The 20000-nt window shown below is 59.0% G+C and overlaps 1 long non-coding RNA gene across 1 annotated transcript; it reads right to left on the reverse strand.

Moving 5' to 3' along the window:
• Nucleotides 1–3510: 3510 nt before the first annotated feature.
• On the reverse strand, nt 3511–9611 carry LOC139044508 (uncharacterized). Its single transcript, XR_011501465.1, has 4 exons — nt 9531–9611; nt 5859–8532; nt 4298–4568; nt 3511–4014 (listed from the first exon to the last, which is right to left on the reverse strand). It is a non-coding gene; the product is annotated as an uncharacterized lncRNA (long non-coding RNA).
• Nucleotides 9612–20000: the final 10389 nt, after the last annotated feature.

A 20000-nucleotide genomic window follows, 5' to 3' on the forward strand; every position in this document is an offset into this window, starting at 1 on the left:
TTCGTTCGTTCGTTCGCTGCGGCCCAAATTCCCGGGCCGCCCGAGGACCGCTCGCACCGGCCCGAGGGAGGGAGCCCCGGCAGGCAGGATGCCTCCGGGGAAATGGCCAAGTCGACCGCGCGACCCACAACCCGCCCGACTGGGGGCGAGAAGGAGCATGGAGGAGGACTCCGTCCCCTAGTCGGCAGACGGCCCCGGGACAGGGACGTTCGCCAAAACCTCCCCAAGGCCGCTTTCCGTGACCGAGTCGGCCTCCCCGCCTGTACTCGTCCCGGCCCGAGAAACGAGACGCGGGGTGGATCGGGACCAGGCCACGCACCAGGCCGGCCGGCGCGGCATCCTCCCTCCCCCGACCTGACCTGACCTGGACGAACGCCTCCCCATCGCCCGCCCCCGCGAGGCTGATCCGTCCGGCCGGTGAGGAGGCCGCTTGTCGGGCGCCACCTGCTGCCCGGCATCCTCTTATATAGTGTTCGAGGAGGTCGACCAGGTGGCCCGGCCTGGATTGGGGGGGGGGGGGCGCGGGGTGCGGTGTCCCGGGCGGCGGGGGACGGGGGGGGGGTAGGAGTGGAGAGGGAAAGGTGGGCGTGGAGAATGCCGGGGTCGGGGGTCGGCGCGGGGCGGGGCGGGAGTTGGGGATAGGGGAGGGGCGGGAGGCCGTCTGGACATGGAGGGTCGGAAGAGCGGTGGTGACAATGATTTTCATTATCATTTAGAAAGAAGAACGTGGACTTCTTTAGAGGAGTCCTTTGAATAGCTTCTCCATTTAGTTAACATACATCCAAATGGAGGTCGGGAAACTTGGGTCCTGTTAACATATGGATGGAAGTGGAAAGAACTATCGCGATGACCGTCCTTGTGTTTCTTTTATTTTTTCTTTCTTCCTGCTCCCCAAAGCCGCCCCCCCCACCCCCGCCCCGCCCCGCCCCGCCCCGCCCCGTCCCGTCCCGTCCCGTCCATAGTTGTAGGTTCCAGTGGTAGGTCTTTCGCGTTTCTGCTATGTGGGACGCCGCCTCGGCGTGGCTTGAAGGGCGATGCTGGGTCTGGGGCTGCGCCCAGGATCCGAACCGGTGAAAACCTGGGCCGTCGAAGCCGGGGGCCGGGGTGGGGGGCGCTACTTGACCGTTCGTCCACGGGCTCGGCCCCCGGCCCCTTGTTTTCTAGGGAGAGAGACAGAGAGACCCGATCCATTTTCCCTTGGCCTCTAAAGCGTGCGTGTGGTCGAAAGGCGACAGAGAGAGGGGTTCTGGTCCAGAAAGCCCCGACTGCGCCGCCGCGGGGATCGGTCGGTTCCGCCCGAACCGTCCGAGTCGGAAAGGAACGGACAGCTTTCCTCCTTTGGGCCCCTGACTTGGGACCGACAGGGGAAGAGGAACAGGCCTCTCTCCCTCACACCCTGGCCCCTTCCTCCAGGACGCCCTCCTTCTAGTCAGCCCGCCTCTGGCTTTTCCACACGCCGACGACCGCTCGTCGGCATGGACCCACCTTCCTTGGGGGACACCACCACACGACTCTCCCACTCGTCTGCCTGCCTTTCGTTGGCGTCGCTGCCAAAGGCGAGGGGTAGGGGTGGCGGTGGCAGGGACGGCAGGGGCCCAGCGGCTCTCTGGCGGGTGAGGAAGTCTTGCTGGTTCTCCTAGGTCGGTGATCTTTCTCGATCTCCACACACATTCTTCGTTTGGGGAGCCAAGAGACGCCCTCTGAGGAATCCCTATGGCCAGGGTCGATCACTTACTCGCTCACTGCCTCGGCCTCGGCCTCGGCCTCTGTCCATCTTGTCTCTCTCCCTCCCTCCCTCCCTCCCTCCCTCCCTCCCTCCCTCCCTCCCTCCCTCGTCGGTCTCTGTGTGTGGACGTCTAGGTGGAGGCGAGGCAGGGAGGCCACCCACCCACCCACCCACCCACCTACCTCGTGGTTTACCACACGCTCTACACGGAGGTAGAATTCCCATCCCACCGAATCCATCCTTTCCACGGGGCACAAGCCAGTGGCCTTCGGGAGTCTCTCTCCCCAAGGTGGCGCATCCGTCATGGCTATCTATTTCCAGAAGGTTTCCGTTTCCATCCCCTCCCCCCGAAAGAAAAAACGGCCCCACTCCCGGATCTGCCCCACCACGATCACCACCACCGCTGCCGCCGCCGCCGCCGCCGCCATCTGCTGTCGCCCTCTAGGGTTGGACCGTTCTAGCTCTCTCCTCTGTGTGGAATCGCAACGTAGGTCGCCTTGGATGTCTGGCACCTCTCACTTAGCAGAAGGTTTTGGAGGCTCAGGCTGGGCCACGCTTTGGCCCGGGTCAGTGTTCCGTTCCTCCGGATGGCTTCCTCGTTTTCCACGAGAAGGAGCCGTGAAGACGGAAAGGAAGGGCGGATGGATGGCTTTTCCCGTGCTACCGAGTCCCTCTCCCCTTTTCCCCAAAGCGTGAGGGGCGGTCGAGAGGATCGTCTCTGATGACAAAAGTCAGAGGCACCCCGGGTCAGACACCGTGCGAGGCGTTGGTGTGTTCTCGAGAGGAGAACACGTCCCCGTCAGCGTTTCCTGTCGTTCTCGTTCCGAAAGGATTCACGCGCCACCCCGTCTCCCTCAAGGTCTTAGGGCTGTCGTGCTCCGCAGCCGTCACGTGTCGTGGATCCTGGGCACCACCACGCCACCCCGCCCCCCCCCCCCGCCATAGCTGTCGATCGCTATGTGGCACGCCTACGTTTGCCCAAAAGAGCAGTCCGATGGACAGCGTGGTGCTTTTCCCAGCAGGCAGGCAGGTGAGAGTCACCCCTCTAGAAGGTTTCCAAGCCCCGTTCCATTCTCAGAGGCAGCTCCTTTGGCCATCAAGGAGGCAGGCGATGGGGGTGGGGGTGGGGATGGGGATGGGGCAGGGGCCTCTGTCCCTCTGTCGCGGTAGAAATGATTGGGAAAGGAGGGACAATGGGCGTAGGTCGACCATCCTGGGCGGTGGTGCTTTGGGAGCTTTTTCTAGAAGAAGGAGCGAACGGCGTTCCCTGGGAAGGGAGGAAACCAGAGGAGGTCCCCCTCAGACCGACCTGGCACGAGAAGGACACACACTCTCTCTCTCTCTCTCTCTCTCTCTCTCTCTCCCTTTTCTTCCTGACTTGAAATCAGGAGACAAAACTCCCCTGCCAAAGGGGCCCTCCCAAAACGGGGAGTGAGGAAGACCTCCTTCTCTTCACGGCTGAAGTTCTCCCTGCCTTTCCTGGACGGGAAGGATAGCACCTACGCCCGCTGCCGTCGGTGACTTTTAGTCCCCCTGGAGAGGAAGAAATTCTTTCCCGTGGCCGAACCCTGGCGGTTCGTTCGTGCTGCAGAGGACGTGACCCTCTCTGACACACCCAGGAACCTCCTCGCTCCGGGTCGAGGAGAGGGAGTTCTGTTCTGTGGTTTAGAATGGTGCTTAAAAAGGGATGTCGCTTACAAAGGGTCCTCGTCCCCCTTCCTAAACCTAAACGGACGGCTCGGCTCGGAGGCGTGAGATACGTTTCGCATCCTCCTCGTCGTCTTCACTCAAAGTTTTATTGGAGTTTGGAAGATTTTATTTTTTGTCTTTCCTTTTTCTCCCCAAAGCCCCCCGGTACGTAGTTGTGTGTTCTTCGCGGTGGGTCCTTCTAGCGGTGGTATGTGGGACGCCGCCTCAGCGTGGTTTGATGAGCAGTGCCGTGTCCGCGCCCGGGATCCGAACGAACCGATGAAACACTGGGCTGCCTGCAGCGGAGCGCGCGAACTTAACCACTCGGCCACGGGGCCAGCCCCTTACTGGATTTTCAAAACAACTCCGGGGGCCGGCCCGGTGGCGCGGCGGTGAAGTTCGCACGTTCTGCTCCGCCGGCCCCGGGTTCGCCGGTCCGGATCCCGGGCGCAGGACCCGGCACCGCTTGGCGAGCCACGCTGTGGCAGGCGTCCCACCTGGAAAGTAGAGGGGGATGGGCACGGATGTCAGCTCAGGGCCAGTCTTCCTCGGCCGACAGAGGAGGATTGGTGGCAGATGTTCGCTCAGGGCTCATCTTCCTCAAAAATAAAATAATAAATCGATTCGATAAAATGTCAAATAACACAACCGCGGGATCACGCTTAGAGTCACCCTTGGCCCGATGATGCCACTCCCCACCCCCCCCACCCCCCTGCCCCCCACCATTTGGAGGTGCCGTCAGTGGGATTCGTTCCTGTTTGTCCATCTTTCTTCCTCTTTTTTTTTTTTTTTTTAAAGACTGGCACCCGAGCTCATTGCCAATCTTTTCTTTTCTTTTTATTCCTCCTCCTTCTTCTTCTTCTCCCCAGAGCACCCCAGTACCTAGTTCTATATTCTCTTTGAGGGTCCCTCTGGTTCTGCCGTGTGGGACGCCACCTCAGCGTGGTTTGATGAGCGGTGCCGTGTCCGAGCCCAGGATCCGAACCTTCCAAGCCCCGGGCCGCTGAAGCGGAGCGTGCAAACTCAACCGCTCGGCCACGGGGTCAGCCCCTCCCTTCCTTCCTTCCTTCCTTCCTTCCTTCCTTCCTTCCTTCCTTCCTTCCTTCCTTCCTAAGGAGGAGGAGGCAGGCACTGTGTGAAGTCGCCAGTGAGTCTGTGGAAAGAGACGGAGGATTTCCCATGGGAAGCCGGGGCGGGGGACACGGACCGATGTCGTGCGAACTTGAAGGTGAAAGATCAAAAAACCCACACACGCCTAGAGCGGCGGGTTGCCCGTTAGGAGTTTGCTTGCCGGGCCCATAACGCAGGGCTCATCGATGAGCCAAACCGTCCGTGATCCTCAAGCAGTCTAGTAGGGTTAGAGAAAGGAGGGGGGCACTCTTTCTGCCCCAGATGAGGCGAGTTTCTCAGACAGCCACCCTGCCCCAACATCTCCCCTCCCTGCCTCCCGGCCCTTGGTGGACTGCGGCCTAAGGGTGGGGGAATTGAAGAAAGCCGTTCAATGGAAAAAAGCCCGAGGCCATGGGAGAGAGCTTCCTGCACTTGAATGAAGCCCTGACGCCAGGCCCATCGGAATGAATGGGCCTGACCTCCCCTCCCCCCTCCCCCCTCCCCCCTCCCAGGCTGGCGACTCGGCAGTGGAAGGCTAGGGGTTTCTTCCGAAATGGTGAACCGGCCCCCTTGTCCACAGGAAAACCACACACGGGTACAGCCTAGGCCGGATCTCAGGCCAAGTCGTCAGGGTGGCAAGATGATGGCGGATGAGAGGAAACTTGTTCTGGGACCGCACCGCCCCCCCCCCATCGCCTCTCTGGCTGAGAAGAGGGCTGGGGAGCGGTGAGGGTCAGGGGGAGAGTGGGGGCGGGGCCGGGACAGGGACCACCGGGCAGTAGGACGGGAGTAGCCCTGAGGCCTGCCTGCCTGCTTCCTTCCCTGCCGGCGCAGGGCTGAGAGAGGCACGGGGCACGCTGGCTCCTGCCCCTTCACTCATTCGGGAAGCCTCCTGTTGTTGCTCCTGAGGTGCCGGCTGCGGTGACAGACAGAGCAAAACTCCTCTCTCTGTCTATTTCTTCAAAGGCCCGAGTCTGAGCTACGACAGATTCCCCTGTGGCTCAACCCGCAACCTCCCATCCTGCCAGACCAGACCCCTTGTCTAAAAACCTCCACTGGAGGAGCTCTTCCACCTGACTCGGAAAGGAAACACCAGCCCCGCCTCAGCCTCACACCCACCACCACCACCACCACCCGCCCCCCCCCCCCCGCCCCACTCTCCTCCGGACCCAGATACCTAACAGAGGGAACAAAAATCCAAAAATCCTGCTGCTCTCCTTCTACCACCTCCACTTCAGAAGAGTCAGTCTCCCCCGAACACCTCAGACTCTGTGACTTCCCGCGGCCTCCCTTTCCCCGTCCCCATTCTCTCCCCGGACGGGCCCCATCTTACACTTGAACGACAGCTCCACCGCTCGGGGCAGCTGGACACGATGTCCCAAAGTGGCCCGGACGGTAGCCTGGTCGATTCCAAAGGACCCACGCACGCAGTCGGCCATAAACGTGGTGTGGAGATCGTGGACGTTTGCGGGCCTCTGATGAAATCGCTGCTCCGGGGACCCCGGCGTCTAGGACCCGTCTTCTCCGTGTTCTTCACACCGTTGCTCCTGGGCCGGTTATTCTCTTCCCTCTCACTGACCTTAACGTTTTGTCTCTGCCATTGAATTTTGACTGTGCGAATGTGACTTGCCGCTGTAGGGCTGCGTGGATCTCTCAGGCATCCTGCTGTGCCGTGCGGGGGGGGGGGGGGGGAATCCTTGGTGGGTGGGTCGATAGACGTCCCTTTGGTTGTGCCCTGGAGGGGAGAGACAGAGGGGACGACTCAATCCACCACGAACGCTGATGTCGCTCCGATAAACCTGTAGCGGTGATTCTAGTTTATGGCCCGTGTCCTGAAAATAACTTCCCGAAGGGCCAGCCCGGCGGCACAGCGGTTAAGTTCGCACGTTCCGTTTTGTCAGCCAGGGGTTCGCAGGTTCGGATCCAGGGTGCGGACGTGGCGCCGCTTGGCGAGCCACGCTGTGGTCAGCGTCCCGCCTATCAAGGGGAGGGGGATGGGCACGGATGTTAGCTCGGGACCACTCTCCCGGGGCAAAAAGAGGAGAATTGGCAGCAGGTGTCAGCTCGGGGCTCGTCTTCCTCGAAAAATAAATTAATTAAATTAATAAAAACAACTTCCCAAACCTCTCTGATAACTTGAAGCTTTGAAGTTTTGCGAGGTGAAATCAGGTGATAAAAAAGTCCACGGACGGGGGCGGCCCCGTGGCCGAGTGGTTAAGTTCACAAGCTCCCCTTCGGCGGCCCAGGGTTTTGCCGGTTCAGATCCCGGGCACGGCACGGACACGGCACCGCTCGTCGGGCCGTGTGGAGGCGGCGTCCCACATGCCACAACTGGAAGGGCCCTCAACTAAGATAGACAACTATGTCATGGGGGGGATTGGGGGAGAAAAATCGGGAGGGGGGGAAAAGAAAACAAAAACGGAAGATTGGCAACAGGCGTTAGCTCTGTGAGGGCCGATCTTCCTCACCCAAAAACTAAAGTGAGATGAAATCAAATAAAGCGAAGGAAAAGATAAACCTATGAAATCCCATGTTTCTAAAAGTGGCCAAGTGTTTAGAAATTGGCCAAGCGACGGAATGCTCATGGGAAGGACAGTTCCTAATTGCTGGCTTCTTAGTTTTCACCAAAATTAAGGTTCGTGAGGGTTAAAAAATCTACTTAACAAATGCGATGAAAGCCACTAGGCCGGCCCGGTGGCGCGCTGGTTAAGTGTGCCTGTTCCGCTTCGCCGGCCCGGGGTTCGCCAGTTCGGATCCCGGGGGTGGACGTGGCACCGCTGGGCGAGCCACGTGGTGGTAGGCGTCCCACATATGAAATAGAGGAAGATGGGCACGGAGGTGAGCTCAGGGCCAGCCTTCCTCGGCAAAAAGAGGAGGATTGGCAGCAGTTAGCTCAGGGCTCATCGTCCTCAAAACAAAACAAAACAAAACAAAAAGCCACTAAAAGTGAATATGGGAAACATCTTTGTGTTCAAGGAAAGTGAGATGGCTGCCTTCAGGCAAGAGGGCCTAAAAAGTAAAGATCGTTTTGTCTGTGAAAAGGTGATCAAAGTTTCACGGGGAAAATAATCTGAGAAAAAGGCCTGTTCGTGGTCAAGTGGCCTAAAATTGGAACGAGTGGACAGATAGAAATGGCGAGCGATAGGATCTATGGGAGTCTATGAGGAAGCCATTGGGTGTCGGCCTAATTCGGCCTGACAGTGTTTTTCGAAAAGGGCCTGACGTGGCCGTCGAGCACGCATCGCATCGTAGATCCGCTTTACACATTTCCTACGGCAAGAACCAATGCCCTTAAGGGAAAGGAGCAGCTTCCCCGTGCTCGGGCCTTTCCTTAAGGAGAGGCATCTTTCCTTAGGCTAGGAGCGGATGGTTGCGCTCACCTTTGACCATCCGGCTCCCCTGTGACCACCCAGGCCCAGACAACCGACCTGCCACCCAGCAGTGTCTGTCGATCGCTGTGCCGACAGAGCAGTCTCGCGACTATCATCCAAGGGACCTTTCGATCCTATGTGAAACGTCCTCTCTGGGGGTCTAGAAGCACTCTGTACACCCCACTTCCCGGGCACCCTCTCTTCCTTCGGGAAGAAAGGCCCCGGGCCACAGTCCTCACATTTTAGCTCAGAATAAACGCACCCCGATTTTCACGGATAGATTGGTTCCGGATTATTTCCGTCGACAGAATGGAATCAAGTCAATGAGTTTCAAGATCGGAGGGAAGCTGATGCAAAATCAGAATTTGTTTTTCTCACTCCCGAAAGGATACTTTTCTCTAACTTCTAGTCTCCTCCTGATAAAGACATTGGAAAAGGTTTCTCTTGACCTCTGAGGGAATCGACACCAAAGACAGAGATCCTCCATTTTGTCAGAATGATTTCCTAGGCCTCCAATGGAGGAGGCCTCCCTCGGACGGGAGCTCAGCTTTTGTTTTGCAACAGTTTTCCTCTCTCTGCTTGCCTTTAACATCTCCTTTCCCGTTCTTCTTTTTTGGAAGGGAAATACGTGCACCGCTGGGGAAAAAAAAAAAAAAAAGAATTTTCTAAATGACCAAAGAAGATCTACGACTGTTGTTATTTTGGTTTCACGGAGCAGTTCCACGTCCACATTTACTCCATTTTAAACACCCACACACACTCACAGCACGGCGCTGTGAGGATGTCCCGGGGAACTCGATTTGTGGAGGGAATGGCTGTGAGGTCTCTGCCCCCCAACCCCCACCATTTGGGTGCTTCTGCTTGTTGATGAGGACGGGAAGCCCTGCTGAAATCCATATTCTTATCACCACACGTGCATCTGCACCCATGCTCCCCCCCGTGTGTCGTCTTTGGGCTTTGCTGTGGCCCCGTGCGGAGGGAGACCTGTTTTGTGTTGTAAACTTTTCCGCGGCCAAGCGGCTCGGTCCTTTCCTCTACGACTTGTGGGCTCTGTCTGTCCGTCTGCCTTAGAGAGACCCTCTGGGCCGGAAGTGACAGGCTGCACACAATTCCTGACAGACTGCGGACAATTCCTCCGTCGTCACGGTCCTTCTCTGATGACGTGCATGGTTTCGGTTTGACAGCGACCCCCACCCCCCACCCCGCCGTGATTTTCTAAGTCCTCCCGGGAGCCCGGGAAGTGCTCGGGCCGCTCCGGGAAGCGGGGGCCGGCAGCCCCGGCCTGCCCCGTGGCATCTCCGGGGACTTTTCCACCTCTGTCCGCGTCAGCCAGCCGGCAGCCCCGCGCCCGGCCCGGCCCAGAAGTCACGTGGGGAGTCTGTCCCCTTCCTGGCAAGCCCACCCACCCCACCCCCCTCCCCGCCGATTTTCCAACACCTCCTTCTGCGCCCAGGGTTGCCCTGTGCTGCCTGGGAGCTCCGAGGTGGACACCCTGGGGCCTCACGTGGTGACCTCCCGGCCGCCCCAAGCGGGCCCAGAGAGAAAGAGAGAGAGAGAGAGACAGAGAGAGACAGAGACAGAGACAGAGACAGAGAGAGACAGAGACAGAGACAGAGACAGAGACAGAGAGAGACCTGACCCGGCGGTGGGCTCAGGCTGTGCACTCTCGCTGGCTGGTGACCCGGTTCCCTCCCGCTGACCCCTCCGCGCCGGTCGTTGGGCGCCATCTGGCGGCCGCTTTTACAGAGTGGCCCTCCTCCGGAGCCCCGGCGACATGAGCAAGGGATGGGACTCGCAGGACGTCTGTGTGGTTTCCAGTGTGGGGCTGTGTGGAACAGAGCTGCTAAGAACATTCATGCCCCGGATTCTGTGTGAATGAACAGGAACGTGGCCGCAGCCCCCACCCCGCCCCCCGCCCCAGCCCCCGGGAGTGGTGGGAGTGGTGCCCTCCAGACCACCCTCGGGTTGGATGCCTCCCTCCCTGGAAGGACTCACGGGACTCCACAAAAGCTGACTTCCTGGAGGTCCAGCGGAGACCCCCAAGGCCCAAGGCCCCCCCCCCCCACCCACCCACCACAGATCACTGTGGAAGCCTTAACGACCCAAGGCTCCAGCTACATACAGACGCTCTTAGGAGGCAAGATACACCAAAGGCTTATGTAGGTTGCCACTTTCGGTGGTTGTTTCCGCGGCGTGTCAGTTTTGGAACCCGCCACGCCCTTTTTCACAGAGGCCATACCGTTTCCCTTCACCACCAGTGAGGCGTGAGTGACTGACTTGGCTTCTCCGCGACCTGACTAGCAGTTTGATCCTGTTCCGGTATTTGGAAGAAGGCAGTCTCACCCATGTGTCCCCACAATGTCTCCCTCTAATTTTCTCACTTGCTTTTCCAGGGAACAGCTCACATCTTTTCATGCGCTTATCGGTCATCCATGCGTACCTCCTCCACCCCAGGTGAAAGTGCCTGCTCTGTCTATTGGTCTTCCATTCGTTTTGTATTTTTCAGTGTTGATTTCCCCCGGGTCTCCACTCCATTGTGGGTTTTGTTTTTTGTTTTTTGTTTTTTGTTTTTTTTTTTTGCTTAAAGATTGTCACCTGAGCTAGGCACTGTTGCGCTGCTTCCTCAGTTTCAGAGGGTACCTTTTTCAGGGTTGCTTTTTGACCGGGTCTCCTCGCCATTGTATTTTTTTATTTTTTTTTTTTTTGCTTAAAGATTGCCACCTGAGCTAGCCTCTGTTGCCCATCTTCTTCGGTTTCAGAGGGTAGATTTCTCAGTGTTGCTTTTTCGCCAGCTCTCCACGCCCTGGCGTCTTTTTTTTTTCTGCTTGAAGGCTGCAACCTGAGCTAGCTTCTTTTGCCCATGTTCCTCAGTTTCAGAGGGTGGATTTCTCCGTGTTGCTTTTTCCCCAGGTCTCCACACCCTTGTGTGTTTCTTTGGCTTAACGATTGCCACCTGAGGTAGCCACTGTTGCCCATCTTCGTCCGTTTCAGAGGGTGGATTTCTCAGTGTTGCCTTTTCGCCAGCTCCCCACGCCCTTGTGTGTTTCTTTTGCTTAAAGATTGTCACCTGAGCTAGGCACTGTTGCCCTGCTTCCTCAGTTTCAGAGGGTACCTTTTTCAGGGTTGCTTTTTCACCGGGTCTCCTCGCCATTGTATTTTTTTATCTTATTTTTTTTGCTTAAAGATTGCCACCTGAGCTAGCCTCTGTTGCGCTTCTTTCTCAGTTCTAGAGGGTAGATTTCTCCGTGTTGCTTTTTCCCCAGGTCTCCACGCACTTCCTTTTATTTTTCCTTAAAGATTGCCACCTGAGCTAGCCTCTGTTGCCCATCTTCGTCGGTTTCAGAGGGTAGATTTCTCACTGTTGCTTTTTTGCCAGGTCTGCACGCCCATGTGTTTTTTTTCTGCTTAAAGGTTGCAACCTGAGCTAGCTTCTTTTGCCCATGTTCGTCAGTTTCAGAGGGTGGATTTCTCCGTGTTGCTTTTTCCCCAGGTCTCCACACCCTTGTGTGTTTCTTTGGCTTAACGATTGCCACCTGAGCTAGCCTCTGTTGCCCATCTTCCTCAGTTTCAGAGGGTGGATTTCTGAATGTTGCTTTTTCCCCAGGTCTCCACGCCCTTGTGTGTTTCTTTTGCTTAACGATTGCCACCTGAAGCCAGCCTCTCTTGCCCATCTTCCTCAGTTTCAGAGGGTAGATATTTCAGGGTTGCTTTTTCCCCAGGTCTCCACGCCTTTGGGTTTTGTTTTTGCTTAACGATTGCCACCTGAGCTAGCCTCTGTTGCCCATATTCGTCCGTTTCAGAGGGTGGATTTCTCAGTGTTGCCTTTTCCCCAGGTCTCCACGCCCTTGTGTGTTTCTTTTGCTTAAAGATTGCCACCTGAGCTAGCCTCTCTTGCCCATGTTCCTCAGTTTCAGAGGGTAGATATTTCAGGGTTGCTTTGTCCCCAGGGCTCCACGCCTTTGTGCTTTGTTTTTGCTTAAGGATTGCCACCTGAGGTAGCCTCTCTTGCCCATCTTCCTCAGTTTCAGAGGGTGGATTTCTCCGTGTTGCTTTTTCCCCAGGTCTCCACGCCCTTGTGTGTTTCTTTTGCTTAACGATTGCCACCTGAGCTAGCCTCTGTTGCCCATCTTCGTCCGTTTCAGAGGGTGGATTTCTCAGTGTTGCCTTTTCGCCAGCTCCCCACGCCCTTGTGTGTTTCTTTTGCTTAAAGATTGTCACCTGAGCTAGGCACTGTTGCCCTGCTTCCTCAGTTTCAGAGGGTACCTTTTTCAGGGTTGCTTTTTGACCGGGTCTCCTCGCCATTGTATTTTTTTATCTTATTTTTTTTGCTTAAAGATTGCCACCTGAGCTAGCCTCTGTTGCGCTTCTTTCTCAGTTCTAGAGGGTAGATTTCTCCGTGTTGCTTTTTCCCCAGGTCTCCACGCACTTCCTTTTATTTTTCCTTAAAAATTGCCACCTGAGCTAGCCTCTGTTGTCCATCTTCGTCGGTTTCAGAGGGTAGATTTCTCACTGTGGCTTTTTTGCCAGGTCTGCACGCCCTTGTGTTTTTTTTCTGCTTAAAGGTTGCAACCTGAGCTAGCTTCTTTTGCCCATGTCCCTCAGTTTCAGAGGGTGGATTTCTCCGTGTTGCTTTTTCCCCAGGTCTCCAGACCCTTGTGTGTTTCTTTGGCTTAACGATTGCCACCTGAGGTAGCCTCTGTTGCCCATCTTCCTCAGTTTCAGAGGGTGGATTTCTGAATGTTGCTTTTTCCCCAGGTCTCCACGCCCTTGTGTGTTTCTTTTGCTTAACGATTGCCACCTGAAGCCAGCCTCTCTTGCCCATCTTCCTCAGTTTCAGAGGGTAGATATTTCAGGGTTGCTTTTTCCCCAGGTCTCCACGCCTTTGGGTTTTGTTTTTGCTTAACGAGTGCCACCTGAGCTAGCCTCTCTTGCCCATGTTCCTCAGTTTCAGAGGGTAGATATTTCAGGGTTGCTTTGTCCCCAGGGCTCCACGCCTTTGTGCTTTGTTTTTGCTTAAGGATTGCCACCTGAGGTAGCCTCTCTTGCCCATCTTCCTCAGTTTCAGAGGGTGGATTTCTCCGTGTTGCTTTTTCCCCAGGTCTCCACGCCCTTGTGTGTTTCTTTTGCTTAAAGATTGCCACCTGAGCTAGCCTCTGTTGCCCATCTTCGTCCGTTTCAGAGGGTGGATTTCTCAGTGTTGCCTTTTCGCCAGCTCCCCACGCCCTTGTGTGTTTCTTTTGCTTAAAGATTGTCACCTGAGCTAGGCACTGTTGCCCTGCTTCCTCAGTTTCAGAGGGTACCTTTTTCAGGGTTGCTTTTTCACCGGGTCTCCTCGCCATTGTATTTTTTTATCTTATTTTTTTTGCTTAAAGATTGCCACCTGAGCTAGCCTCTGTTGCGCTTCTTTCTCAGTTCTAGAGGGTAGATTTCTCCGTGTTGCTTTTTCCCCAGGTCTCCACGCACTTCCTTTTATTTTTCCTTAAAAATTGCCACCTGAGCTAGCCTCTGTTGCCCATCTTCGTCGGTTTCAGAGGGTAGATTTCTCACTGTTGCTTTTTTGCCAGGTCTGCACGCCCATGTGTTTTTTTTCTGCTTAAAGGTTGCAACCTGAGCTAGCTTCTTTTGCCCATGTCCCTCAGTTTCAGAGGGTGGATTTCTCCGTGTTGCTTTTTCCCCAGGCCTCCAGACCCTTGTGTGTTTCTTTGGCTTAACGATTGCCACCTGAGGTAGCCTCTGTTGCCCATCTTCGTCCGTTTCAGAGGGTGGATTTCTCAGTGTTGCCTTTTCGCCAGCTCCCCACGCCCTTGTGTGTTTCTTTTGCTTAAAGATTGTCACCTGAGCTAGGCACTGTTGCCCTGCTTCCTCAGTTTCAGAGGGTACCTTTTTCAGGGTTGCTTTTTGACCGGGTCTCCTCGCCATTGTATTTTTTTATCTTATTTTTTTTGCTTAAAGATTGCCACCTGAGCTAGCCTCTGTTGCGCTTCTTTCTCAGTTCTAGAGGGTAGATTTCTCCGTGTTGCTTTTTCCCCAGGTCTCCACGCACTTCCTTCTATTTTTCCTTAAAAATTGCCACCTGAGCTAGCCTCTGTTGTCCATCTTCGTCCGTTTCAGTGGGTGGATTTCTCCGTGTTGCTTTTTCCCCAGGTCTCCACACCCTTGTGTGTTTCTTTGGCTTAACGATTGCCACCTGAGGTAGCCTCTGTTGCCCATCTTCCTCAGTTTCAGAGGGTGGATTTCTGAATGTTGCTTTTTCCCCAGGTCTCCACGCCCTTGTGTGTTTCTTTTGCTTAACGATTGCCACCTGAAGCCAGCCTCTCTTGCCCATCTTCCTCAGTTTCAGAGGGTAGATATTTCAGGGTTGCTTTTTCCCCAGGTCTCCACGCCTTTGGGTTTTGTTTTTGCTTAACGATTGCCACCTGAGCTAGCCTCTGTTGCCCATATTCGTCCGTTTCAGAGGGTGGATTTCTCAGTGTTGCCTTTTCCCCAGGTCTCCACGCCCTTGTGTGTTTCTTTTGCTTAAAGATTGCCACCTGAGCTAGCCTCTCTTGCCCATGTTCCTCAGTTTCAGAGGGTAGATATTTCAGGGTTGCTTTGTCCCCAGGGCTCCACGCCTTTGTGCTTTGTTTTTGCTTAAGGATTGCCACCTGAGGTAGCCTCTCTTGCCCATCTTCCTCAGTTTCAGAGGGTGGATTTCTCCGTGTTGCTTTTTCCCCAGGTCTCCACGCCCTTGTGTGTTTCTTTTGCTTAACGATTGCCACCTGAGCTAGCCTCTGTTGCCCATCTTCGTCCGTTTCAGAGGGTGGATTTCTCAGTGTTGCCTTTTCGCCAGCTCCCCACGCCCTTGTGTGTTTCTTTTGCTTAAAGATTGTCACCTGAGCTAGGCACTGTTGCCCTGCTTCCTCAGTTTCAGAGGGTACCTTTTTCAGGGTTGCTTTTTCACCGGGTCTCCTCGCCATTGTATTTTTTTATTTTATTTTTTTTGCTTAAAGATTGCCACCTGAGCTAGCCTCTGTTGCGCTTCTTTCTCAGTTCTAGAGGGTAGATTTCTCCGTGTTGCTTTTTCCCCAGGTCTCCACGCACTTCCTTTTATTTTTCCTTAAAAATTGCCACCTGAGCTAGCCTCTGTTGTCCATCTTCGTCGGTTTCAGAGGGTAGATTTCTCACTGTGGCTTTTTTGCCAGGTCTGCACGCCCTTGTGTTTTTTTTCTGCTTAAAGGTTGCAACCTGAGCTAGCTTCTTTTGCCCATGTCCCTCAGTTTCAGAGGGTGGATTTCTCCGTGTTGCTTTTTCCCCAGGCCTCCACGCCCTTGTGTGTTTCTTTTGCTTAAAGATTGCCACCTGAAGCCAGCCTCTCTTGCCCATCTTCCTCAGTTTCAGAGGGTAGATATTTCAGGGTTGCTTTTTCCCCAGGTCTCCACGCCTTTGTGTTTTGTTTTTGCTTAACGATTGCCACCTGAGCTAGCCTCTCTTGCCCATGTTCCTCAGTTTCAGAGGGTAGATATTTCAGGGTTGCTTTGTCCCCAGGGCTCCACGCCTTTGTGCTTTGTTTTTGCTTAAGGATTGCCACCTGAGGTAGCCTCTCTTGCCCATCTTCCTCAGTTTCAGAGGGTGGATTTCTCCGTGTTGCTTTTTCCCCAGGTCTCCACGCCCTTGTGTGTTTCTTTTGCTTAAAGATTGCCACCTGAGCTAGCCTCTGTTGCCCATCTTCGTCCGTTTCAGAGGGTGGATTTCTCAGTGTTGCCTTTTCGCCAGCTCCCCACGCCCTTGTGTGTTTCTTTTGCTTAAAGATTGTCACCTGAGCTAGGCACTGTTGCCCTGCTTCCTCAGTTTCAGAGGGTACCTTTTTCAGGGTTGCTTTTTCACCGGGTCTCCTCGCCATTGTATTTTTTTATCTTATTTTTTTTGCTTAAAGATTGCCACCTGAGCTAGCCTCTGTTGCGCTTCTTTCTCAGTTCTAGAGGGTAGATTTCTCCGTGTTGCTTTTTCCCCAGGTCTCCACGCACTTCCTTTTATTTTTTTCCTTAAAAATTGCCACCTGAGCTAGCCCCTGTTGCCCATCTTCGTCGGTTTCAGAGGGTAGATTTCTCAGTGTTGATTTTTCCCCATTTCTCCACGCCCTCTTGCTTTTTTTTTTTTATTTCCTTAAATGTCGGCGCCTGAGCTAGCTTCTTTTGCCCATCTTCGTCAGTTTCAGCGGGTAGACTCTCCGCCTGCCTTCGACAGGCCCTCTGGACTGGAAAGCTTTCCTCCTCCCGTCATCACGGTCCTTCTCGGATGACGTGCCTGGTTTCGGTTTGACCGTCCCCGCCCGCCCTGATTTTCTAAGTCCTCCCGGGAACCCCGGGGGCGCTCCAGCCGCTCCGGGAAGCGGCGGCCTCCCGGCCGCACCGGCCCAGCCCGGCCCGGGCCGCCCCCTGGCCTCTCTGGGGGGAACTCTCCCCTTCCCCTTCCCGGTGATCGCCCGAGAAACCTTTTCCGAGTCCCCCTCCTGCGGCTGGGGCTGCGCCTTGGCGGCCGGGAGCCCGCGGGCGGACGCCCCGGGGCCGCACTGGGCCGGGAGGCTGGGTCCGAGGGGGCTCCGGGACGGGATCGGGCGGCCCGGCGGCCCGGCTGTGCTCCCCGGCGGGCCCGCGCTCCGGCTCCGTCCCGCTGAGGCGGTCGTCGGTCGCCGGGTGCCACCTGGCGGCCGCTTTTATATCGTCTCTTTCCTCCGGAGCTCCGGCGACGCGGGCCAAGGGACGGGACTCGGCCGCGGTGACCGAGGCAGAGTCCCGGGAGGCCGGCGTCGCTGGCGGGATCTGGCCCGGTGGCGCCGGGGCGTGAGCGCGACGCCCGCTCGCCGGAGATTGGAGGTGCAGGCTACTGAGGGAGGTGGCTGTCGCCGCGCCGCCCGGTGCCGGCCGGGGTGTGGGGCCTCCCGGACGGGTCGACCAGCAGCCGCCGGTGCCCCTCCGTCCCCGGGAGGGGGTGGGGGGCCGCCGCGGGGGAACGGGCGAGGGAGCTCGTCCCGTGCCCGGCCGTCGTCCCGAGGGCGGCCCGGTGGTCGGGCCTTCCGCGTCGCCGATCCCCTTTCCGCGCCCCGCTCCGGAGGTGGGCGACCGGCCGGGGCCTTGCGGGGGAGGCCCGTGGAGGGCGCGACGGGCTCGGCCGCCGGGCTGGCCTTTTCCCCACTGGTCTTCCGAGTCGACCGGCTCTGGCGGTGGGGACCGGGCCCGGTCCTCGGATGCCTCCTCCTCCGTGGCAGTTTTTTTTTCCAAGTCCCGCCCTGGAGAAGAGCGTGGACCGGCCCCGGGAGCCCTCGAGGGCGGGCCGGGGAGGGCGTCCCCGGCCCTGACGCGTGCCCGGGGTGGGTCCGGGCCGTCGGACCGGACTTCTCTCTCCGAGTTTCGCGGGTCGCGTCTTTGTCCGGAGGCGGGAGGGGGCCGGCTCGAGGCGTAGGTGGAGCCCCGGCTGAGGGACGGGAGCCACGGTCCCGCCCCGGGCCCGGTCGCCGGAGGCGCCTCCGCGGAATTCTTTTCTAAGTCCTGACCCGGCGACTCAGAGGGAGGGACCGACCGGTCCCGGCCCGCGCGGGCGGCCCGGGGAGGCTGTCCCCGGCTCCCCCTGCCGCCACGCTTCTGGGGTCGACCAGATGGCCCCGGGAGCTCCGGGCCTGGTGGCGATGGGGTCGTGCTTGGGGTCTGGTGGCCGTGGCCGTGATCCAGGGGTTCCCCTGGTGATCCGTGGGTGGGCCCCGTCTCCGGGCGCGGCGATTCTTGCCCCCGAATGGGTGGTTTTGTGCCGCCAGATAAGTGCTGACACGCTCTGCTTGGGTGACAGTCGCCCGAGAGCTTCCGGGTGCCTGGATGCGTGTGCGGGGAGGGCTCCGGGCTCTGGCCGAGAACAGGACGCCCGTTTCCACCCCCGCCGCTTGAGCCGCCCGCTGGGGCCTGCGCGCCGGCTCTTGTGCGTTCCAGGCGCCCCCACGACCGTGGTGCCACCTCCGGTCTCTGGTACCCGAGGGCGGCGGGGTTAGGGGCGCGGGGTCCTCTACCACGTGCACTCCCTGCCGCCGGCACCCGGGTGCGGTCGCGACTTACCCCATCCCACCGGCTCCGTGCCAGTGCGTGTCAGGCGTTCTCGTCCTGGGGTCGTCGCCCGCGCTTGCTGGAGAAGGAGAGGGGTCGGTGAGGCTGAAGCAGGCTCCTCCGCTCGCTGTCCTCGCCGGCCTTCCCTTGCTCGGGGGTCCCTCGCGTTATGCTGCCGACCGATGTGGTGATGCTGTGCTCTCCCGGGCCGGGCCTAAGCCGTGCCAGACGAGGGACGGACGTTCATGGCGAACGGGACCGCTCTTCTCGCTCTGCCCGCGGGTCCCCTCGCCCGTTCTCCCCCGCTGCGAGTGGCGTGTGGGAGGCGGCAGGGGTGCGGAATCCGGCCCGACCTCGCTCCCCCGCCCCGTGCCTCGTGGCGTGGGCGGTGTCGGGGTCTCCGTGACGCGGCGGATGCTCTGCCTGTTGCCTCTTGGCTGTGTCTCGCGGGCGGCCCTCCCCGCGGTGGGGCGGGCCGTGTTGCCGCCGCGCCGCGCGCCTTCCCGGGCGCGTGAGCGCGTTCCCCAGGCCGTTGGCGGTGCCCCTGGAGCGTTCCAGGTCGTCCCTCAGGCGCCCGAGGCCGAGTGGCGGTGTCGTTCCCTGTTCCCGTCGGCCTCCTCAGGTAACCGCTGCGCTGGTGTGTCTGAGGAGCGGGGGGGGTCGAGTCGGTAAGGGAGGCGTGCCCCTCGTCCCCCTCGGGGGGGACGGGTGCCTCGTCGCCCCCCACGGCGTGCCGTGTGGGGGCGGGCAGGCTCGGGCGCGTGCCCGCGCGTTCCCCTTGCTGGGGTTTCCCCGCGGGTGTGGGAGTGACCGTGGCGGGCCGAGCCAGCGGCGTGGCGCTGGCTCTTTGGTTGGGAGGTGCTGTTTGATCGGCACCTCCGTCCCAGTCTCTGCCTCCCTTGGTCTCTCGGCCTGAGGGGAGGCACTGACTTGGGAGCCGCACAGGGGCCTTGTAGATCCCTAGCTAAGCCCAGTGTGGCCATAGATGGCGAGCCCGGGGCAGCGCGGGCTCGCGGCCCTGACCACGGACGCTCCGACTTGCTCTAGGCCTTACCTCTACCGCAGACCCCTCCTGCATTGCGTGGCCATGGTGTCTGTAAGCGCCTTGGTGGGCCCGATGGCGGACGATGGGCGGGGGCGACACGCCCTCGGTGAGAAAGCCTTCTCTAGCGATCCGAGAGGGTGCCTTGGGGTACCGGACCCCCCAGCCGCCGCCCCTCCTTTGCGCGTAGTAGCCACGGACGCCACCACCGTGGCGCGTGGGCAGAGCTGCTCTTTGCCTACCGCGGCCGGCGCCTCCCCCCTCCGAGTCGGGGGAGGGTCACGCCCGGCCGGGCCGTCGTCGGGCGCGGGGCCGCGCGTGTGCGCGAGCGTGCGCGTGGTTCTCCCGTCGCGCGCTGGGGCGGGGAGAGGGCCCGGCCCTGTCCGGGCTCCGCCCCGCCGCGAGCGGCTGGCTCTCCGCTCGCTCCCGTCCCGAGCCGCAGCCGGTGGTGGCGTGCGGGCATGGGTGGGGGCCGCCGCCGCTCTCGGGCGCGTTCCCTCGGGACGTGGGCCCCGGAGCAGACCAGACAGGCAGACGGGTGGCTGGGTGGACGGGGCGGCCCCCGGCGGCGGGGGCGCCTCACGTAGGCCCCGGCGGTGGGGCCGGGCCCGCGGGAGGCCGAGGGGTGGCTGAGGCCGGCCGGCGTCCCAGGCGTCGTGGGACCGCCCTCGCGTGTCGTTGGCGGTGGGATCCCGCGTGTGTTTTCCTGGTGGCCCGTCCGCGCCCGAGGCCGTCCCCGGGAGCCTTCCCGCGAGCCCGTGCTCCCTCCGTCGAGGCGCGCGCCGCGCTCCCCGCTGCCCCCGGTGCTCCCCCGCCCGGGCAGACGCCTGGCCGCGCCGCCCACCGGCCGGGACCGAAGTGGGCCTCGCTGTGCGGGTGTCGCCTCCGGCCACCGAGGCCGGTGGTGGCCCCGGGCGAAGTGCTCTCGGCTCCGGTCGGGTGGGGCCCGCGCGCCAGGCGCCCGGCGCGGGACGCTGGCGCCGTGTGCGGGAGAG

Source organism: Equus asinus, unplaced genomic scaffold, assembly GCF_041296235.1.
Source record: "Equus asinus isolate D_3611 breed Donkey unplaced genomic scaffold, EquAss-T2T_v2 contig_95, whole genome shotgun sequence".
NCBI classification, from domain to species: Eukaryota; Metazoa; Chordata; class Mammalia; order Perissodactyla; family Equidae; genus Equus; species Equus asinus.